We start from the raw sequence: 7500 nt of genomic DNA, 5'->3' as shown, positions 1-7500 counted from the left end.
AAATAGCGCGTGCACACCGGGACAAAGCATGGACCATAAATCCACGGACACTCGTACGCACGCATGTACGTGCACACACACACACACACACACACAGAGGAAAGAAACAGGATACAGGACAGGTGCAATACTCACATTATTGCGGTTCCTGCAGGAGCTCCTCTGGTTGGTCGCATCAGTAAAACCACGACCACCACCACGACGATGCTGATGTTGAAGGTGACGATGATGAAGATGGTGAGAAAGAGTGCAACAAGTTGAAGGGAAGCAAGAAGGGAGCCCACGCTGCTCTGTTAAAGCTCAGCGCGAGGAGGTCGAGGGGGGGGGAAACGCACGCACGCACGCACGGATGCGCGCGCAAACACACACACACGCTCTCTCTCTCCGTCCGAAAACCCCCGCGCGCGCACGCACACACACACACGCGCTCGCAGGGCAGGCATCACCCTCAAAGTTGATGACCAACACCTTCTCCTCCTCCTCCTCCTCCTTCCGAGAGACCAGGAACAAGCTGACTAATAAAAAAAAAAAAGAAGAAGAAATGAGAAAACGTCCGATTGCGCGTCAATCCAAGCTGGACATGGTCTGATGATCTGGTCGCCGATCTGATCTTTCTTTCTGCTTGGGTTTTTTTTTTTTTTTTGCTGTTCTTGTAGTTTGCTTTTTTGATGATGAAGAAGAAGAAGAAGATGAAGAAGCAGGAGAGCAGATGAAGGTGGACTTGATGCGCACCGCGCGCAGGGAATAGTCCCCAAAACAATTCTCCCTGGATTTTATTTCTATTGATTTATTTTGCCCCTCCCCCAAAAAAAAGAAAGAAAGAATGAAAGAAAGAAAGAAAAAGAAAGAAAGAAAGAAAGAAAGAAAGAAAGAAAGAAAGAAAGAAAGAAAGAAAGAAAGAAAGAAAGAAATCACCCCGTCCCTGTGAAAGTTGAGACGCTCGTGGCTGCGCAGTTCCTCCGGTCAATTTCTTTCAATTTCCACTCTGAACATCCAAAAAGGAGCCGAAAATCAGATATTTATTTATTTTTTGTAAAAACAAAAAAAGCAAAAATGAAAGAAGTCCCGGTCCCAGAATGAGAAAAGAGAAAAAAATATATAGAGAGAGAGAGAAAGAGAGAGAGTCCTGCACTGCAGAAATGCACTCCTGGACCGCGCGATAGAGTGTGTGTGCGCGTGTGCGTGTGTGTGTGTGTGCGCGTGTGCGTGTGTATAAGTGTGTTTGCTCTATGTGTGTGTTTGTCGTTTGTTTCTCGATGAGACGCGAGTCAGCACAGGAGAGAGAGAGAAAGAGAGAGAGGGAGAGAGAGGGAGAGAGACTCCACTGCCTTCGTGCCGAGGATGTGGGAATCTGAATCCGCTCCCTCCGTCACATCCACATCCATCCGTTCGTGCGCGCGCGCGCACGCACACACACACACACACACACACACACACCCTGCCCATCCCGTTACGCTTACGAGCGATTCGCTTTCGAATCGATTCTTTTTTTTTTTTTATAATCCCTTTTATAATCCGCACCGATGTGGGAGTCGACTCCGATGTCTGAACGAATTGACTCTTTGTATGATTACATAGTCTTATATTGTGTGATTTTGCAAATTTATACTGAATAATAATAATAATAATAATAATAATAATAATAATAATATAAAATTGGTAACTGAAAAGAAAACAGCTATTCATGGCAGCATGGCAGAGAAGCATCATGGCAGTGAGTGTGGCAGCATGGCTCAGTGGTAGTGATTGCAGCACCTTCATGGCAGCAACTGTGGCAACGGATTGGGCACCAATTGTATCATCATCACAGAGTGGCAGCGAGTGTGGCAGCAGTGCAGCATGGCAGAGTGACAGTGTGTGTAATTAGCTAATGGTGTGTAATAGGTACTGATCATCACTGCAACACTGATTACTCTGCACTACAGTTAATAACACACACACACACACACACACACACACACACACACACACACACACACACACACACACACACACACACACACACACACTGTTTTAAATACTACACATTGCATCACATACTGTACTAGACACACCGTATTACACACTACACAAACTGTATTGTTTTACACACACACACACACACACACACACACACACACACACACACACACACACACACACACACCAAAATACTTGAAACAACATCCCAGTTGTATAAACAAATAATGAAATATATAACATTAAATATAAATGTAATTAATGTTAATGAAATACATTTGTGCAACCAAAAATTGTTTTGCTGAAAAAAAAAGTGAAGTGAAAATAAACAAACTGTGTAACAGAAAGAAGAAGAAAAAGAATAAGAAGAGGAAGAAGAAGAAAAAGAAGAAGATGAAGAAGAAGAAGAAGAAGAAGAAGAAGAAGAAGGAGAAGAAGAAAAAGAAGAGAAGAAGAAGAAGAGAAGAAGAGGAAGAAGAAGAAGTAGTAGAGGAATAATAAGAAGAAGAAGAAGAAGAAGAGGAATAAGAAGAAGAAGGAGAAAAAGAAGAAGAAGAAGAATAGGAATAATAATAATAATAATAAGAAGAAGAAGAAGAAGAAGTGAAAGAAGTAAAAGAAGAAGAAGAGCAATAAGAAGAAGAAGAAGAGAAGGAGGAAGAAGAAAAAGAAGAAGAAGAAAAATAATAATAAGAAGAAGAGGAAGAGGAAGAAGAAGAAGAGGAAGAAGAAAAAGAACAAGAACAAAAACAAGAAGAGGAGGAATAAAAAGAAGAAAAAGAAGAGGAGGAATAATAATAAGAAGAACAAGAAGGAAGAAGAAGAATGAGAAGAATGAGAAGAAGAAGAAGAAGAAGAAGAAGGTGAAATGTTAACTATGTAAAGAGGAACCCCTGAGGAACCGTTTGGACTGAAGAGTGGTCAGATGGATGTTGGAGCTTCTTCTCTTAAAAGCCCTTGTGTGTGTTATTTTATTCTGATTGTACTGGCAGTTAATGACAGGGTCGTTTTTTTTTTTGTGTGTGTGTGTGTGTGTGTGTGTGTGTGTGTGTGTGTGTGTGTGTGTGTGTGTGTGTGTGTATGTGTGTGTGTGTGTGTGTGTTCAGTAATCTATGTATGGACTGACAGAAGCTCAGACTCTGATCTGAAAGCAGTGAGAGGAGCTGCAGTGTGAGCACATCCACTCTCTCCTCTTATTGGCTGTGTTTAAATTACTACAGCAATCAGATTCTAACCCCTTCAGCTCCACACTGCAGGACCACCAGAACCATCTGCACTAAATAAGTTTATACGGAGAAAGATCACATGAACCAGGAGACCCAAACCTGTTCCAGCATGACGATGCAAACCCAAAACCAGCTCCACGAGGATGGGTTTGAGTGAAAGATCTCCTGCTATAGAGCTCCAACCCTAGTGAGATGAATGTGAATGCTGACTGCACCCCAGGTCTCCTCACCTCCTCACCTCTATCAGTACATGACTTTACTAACAGTCTTGTAACTGAACAAGCACAGATTTCCACAACATCTAGTGGAACATCTTCCCAGAAGACTGGAAGTTATTATATTACGATATTCATGAAAGAAGCACATCTTATGCTCAGGTGTCCACAAATCTTTGTTCTTTTACTGTATGACAGTTGATTTATGACTGTTACTGTTTCAATCAATGTGGGAATCATTACAGATGTACTAATCAATAGATTACTATTATATGGCTGTTGCTATGGTTACAGGTCAAATGGTGTCCAAGCAAAAAAAAAAAAGCCATGGGGTGTATTTTCCTGTTACCACAATATAATAAACAGTGTAGTGACTATAAACAGTACCCTTTTTATAAGTCTGTCTGTCTATCTCTCTACCTGTCTGTCTATCCTATAATACTGTCTGTCTATCTCTCTACCTGTCTGTCCATCCTATCAAACTGTCTGTCTATCTCTCTACCTGTCTGTCCATCCTATCAAACTGTCTGTCTATCTCTCTACCTGTCTGTCCATCCTATAATACTGTCTGTCTATCTCTCTACCTGTCTGTCCATCCTATAATACTGTCTGTCTATCTCTCTACCTGTCTGTCCATCCTATAATACTGTCTGTCTATCTCTCTACCTGTCTGTCTATCTCTCTACCTGTCTGTCTATCCTATAATACTGTCTGTCTATCTCTCTACCTGTCTGTCCATCCTATCAAACTGTCTGTCTATCTCTCTACCTGTCTGTCTATCTCTCTACCTGTCTGTCTATCCTATAATACTGTCTGTCTAGCTCTCTACCTGTCTGTCCATCCTATAATACTGTCTGTCTATCTCTCTACATGTCTGTCCATCCTATCAAACTGTCTGTCTATCTCTCTACCTGTCTGTCTATCTCTCTACCTGTCTGTCTATCCTATAATACTGTCTGTCTATCTCTCTACCTGTCTGTCTATCTCTCTACCTGTCTGTCTATCCTATAATACTGTCTGTCTATCTCTCTACCTGTCTGTCCATCCTATCAAACTGTCTGTCTATCTCTCTACCTGTCTGTCTATCTCTCTACCTGTCTGTCTATCCTATAATACTGTCTGTCTATCTCTCTACCTGTCTGTCCATCCTATAATACTGTCTGTCTATCTCTCTACATGTCTGTCCATCCTATTAAACTGTCTGTCTATCTCTCTACCTGTCTGTCCATCCTATAATACTGTCTGTCTATCTCTCTACCTGTCTGTCCATCCTATAATACTGTCTGTCTATCTCTCTACCTGTCTGTCTATCTCTCTACTTGTCTGTCTATCCTATAATACTGTCTGTCTATCTCTCTACCTGTCTGTCTATCTCTCTACCTGTCTGTCTATCCTATAATACTGTCTGTCTATCTCTCTACCTGTCTGTCCATCCTATCAAACTGTCTGTCTATCTCTCTACCTGTCTGTCTATCCTATAATACTGTCTGTCTATCTCTCTACCTGTCTGTCCATCCTATAATACTGTCTGTCTATCTCTCTACCTGTCTGTCTATCTCTCTACCTGTCTGTCTATCCTATAATACTGTCTGTCTATCTCTCTACCTGTCTGTCTATCTCTCTACCTGTCTGTCTATCCTATAATACTGTCTGTCTATCTCTCTACCTGTCTGTCCATCCTATAATACTGTCTGTCTATCTCTCTACCTGTCTGTCCATCCTATAATACTGTCTGTCTATCTCTCTACCTGTCTGTCTATCTCTCTACCTGTCTGTCTATCCTATAATACTGTCTGTCTATCTCTCTACCTGTCTGTCTATCCTATAATACTGTCTGTCTATCTCTCTACCTGTCTGTCCATCCTATAATACTGTCTGTCTATCTCTCTACCTGTCTGTCCATCCTATCAAACTGTCTGTCTATCTCTCTACCTGTCTGTCCATCCTATAATACTGTCTGTCTATCTCTCTACCTGTCTGTCCATCCTATAATACTGTCTGTCTATCTCTCTACCTGTCTGTCTATCTCTCTACCTGTCTGTCCATCCTATAATACTGTCTGTCTATCTCTCTACCTGTCTGTCCATCCTATAATACTGTCTGTCTATCTCTCTACCTGTCTGTCCATCCTATAATACTGTCTGTCTATCTCTCTACCTGTCTGTCCATCCTATAATACTGTCTGTCTATCTCTCTACCTGTCTGTCCATCCTATAATACTGTCTGTCTATCTCTCTACCTGTCTGTCCATCCTATCAAACTGTCTGTCTATCTCTCTACCTCTCTGTCCATCCTATAATACTGTCTGTCTATCTCTCTACCTGTCTGTCCATCCTATCAAACTGTCTGTCCATCTCTCTACCTGTCTGTCCATCCTATAATACTGTCTGTCTATCTCTCTACCTGTCTGTCCATCCTATAATACTGTCTGTCTATCTCTACACCTGTCTGTCGATCTCTCTACCTGTCTGTCTATCCTATAATACTGTCTGTCTATCTCTCTACCTGTCTGTCCATCCTATCAAACTGTCTGTCTATCTCTCTACCTGTCTGTCCATCCTATAATACTGTCTGTCTATCTCTCTACCTGTCTGTCCATCCTATAATACTGTCTGTCTATCTCTCTAACTGTCTGTCTATCTCTCTAACTGTCTGTCTATCCTATAATACTGTCTGTCTATCTCTCTACCTGTCTGTCTATCCTATAATACTGTCTGTCTATCTCTCTACCTGTCTGTCCATCCTATAATACTGTCTGTCTATCTCTCTACCTGTCTGTCCATCCTATAATACTGTCTGTCTATCTCACTACCTGTCTGTCCATCCTATAATACTGTCTGTCTATCTCTCTACCTGTCTGTCTATCTCTCTACCTGTCTGTCTATCCTATAATACTGTCTGTCTATCTCTCTACCTGTCTGTCCATCCTATAATACTGTCTGTCTATCTCTCTACCTGTCTGTCCATCCTATCAAACTGTCTGTCTATCTCTCTACCTGTCTGTCCATCCTATAATACTGTCTGTCTATCTCTCTACCTGTCTGTCCATCCTATAATACTGTCTGTCTATCTCTACACCTGTCTGTCTATCTCTCTACCTGTCTGTCTATCCTATAATACTGTCTGTCTATCTCTCTACACCTGTCTGTCCATCCTATTAAACTGTCTGTCTATCTCTCTACCTGTCTGTCCATCCTATAATACTGTCTGTCTATCTCTCTACCTGTCTGTCCATCCTATAATACTGTCTGTCTATCTCTCTACCTGTCTGTCTATCTCTCTACCTGTCTGTCTATCCCATAATACTGTCTGTCTATCTCTCTACCTGTCTGTCCATCCTATAATACTGTCTGTCTATCTCTCTACCTGTCTGTCCATCCTATAATACTGTCTGTCTATCTCTCTACCTGTCTGTCTATCTCTCTACCTGTCTGTCTATCCTATAATACTGTCTGTCTAGCTCTCTACCTGTCTGTCTATCCTATAATACTGTCTGTCTATCTCTCTACCTGTCTGTCCATCCTATAATACTGTCTGTCTATCTCTCTACCTGTCTGTCCATCCTATCAAACTGTCTGTCTATCTCTCTACCTGTCTGTCCATCCTATAATACTGTTTTTCTATCTCTCTACCTGTCTGTCCATCCAATAATACTGTCTGTCTATCTCTCTACCTGTCTGTCCATCCTATAATACTGTCTGTCTATCTCTCTACCTGTCTGTCCATCCTATAATACTGTCTATCTACCTCTTTATCTGTCTGTCCATCCTATAATACTGTCTATCTACCTCTTTATCTGTCTGTCCATCCTATCAAACTGTCTATCTACCTCTCTATCTGTCTCACCATCCTATCTATCTATCTATCTATCTATCTATCTATCTATCTATCTATCTATCTATCTATCTATCTATCTATCTATCTATCTATCTATCTATCTGTCTGTCTGTCTGTCTGTCTGTCTGTCTGTCTGTCTGTCTGTCTGTCTGTCTGTCTGTCCATCCTATCAAACTGTCTATCTACCTCTCTATCTGTCTGTCCATCCTATCAAACTGTCTATCTACCTCTCTATCTGTCTGTCCATCCTATCAAACTGTCTA

The 7500-nt window shown here is 41.4% G+C and overlaps 1 protein-coding gene across 8 annotated transcripts in view; it reads right to left on the bottom strand.

Annotated features, from left to right (window-relative positions):
- ntng1a (netrin g1a) overlaps positions 1-1334 on the bottom strand; it is a 153578-nt gene extending 152244 nt beyond the window's left edge. For all 8 annotated transcript variants that reach the window (XM_083546720.1, XM_083546721.1, XM_083546722.1 and 5 more), the window contains exon 1: positions 136-1334. The gene's annotated coding sequence lies outside the window, so the exon portion shown is untranslated. The remainder of the gene's footprint in view (positions 1-135) is intronic.
- Between the last annotated feature and the right edge of the window lie 6166 nt (positions 1335-7500).

This window comes from Silurus aristotelis, assembly GCF_946808225.1.
Source record: "Silurus aristotelis genome assembly, chromosome: 1".
NCBI lineage: Eukaryota > Metazoa > Chordata > Actinopteri > Siluriformes > Siluridae > Silurus > Silurus aristotelis.
The sequence above is the reverse complement of the archived record's forward strand: the minus strand, read 5'-3'. Positions and strand labels throughout refer to the sequence as shown.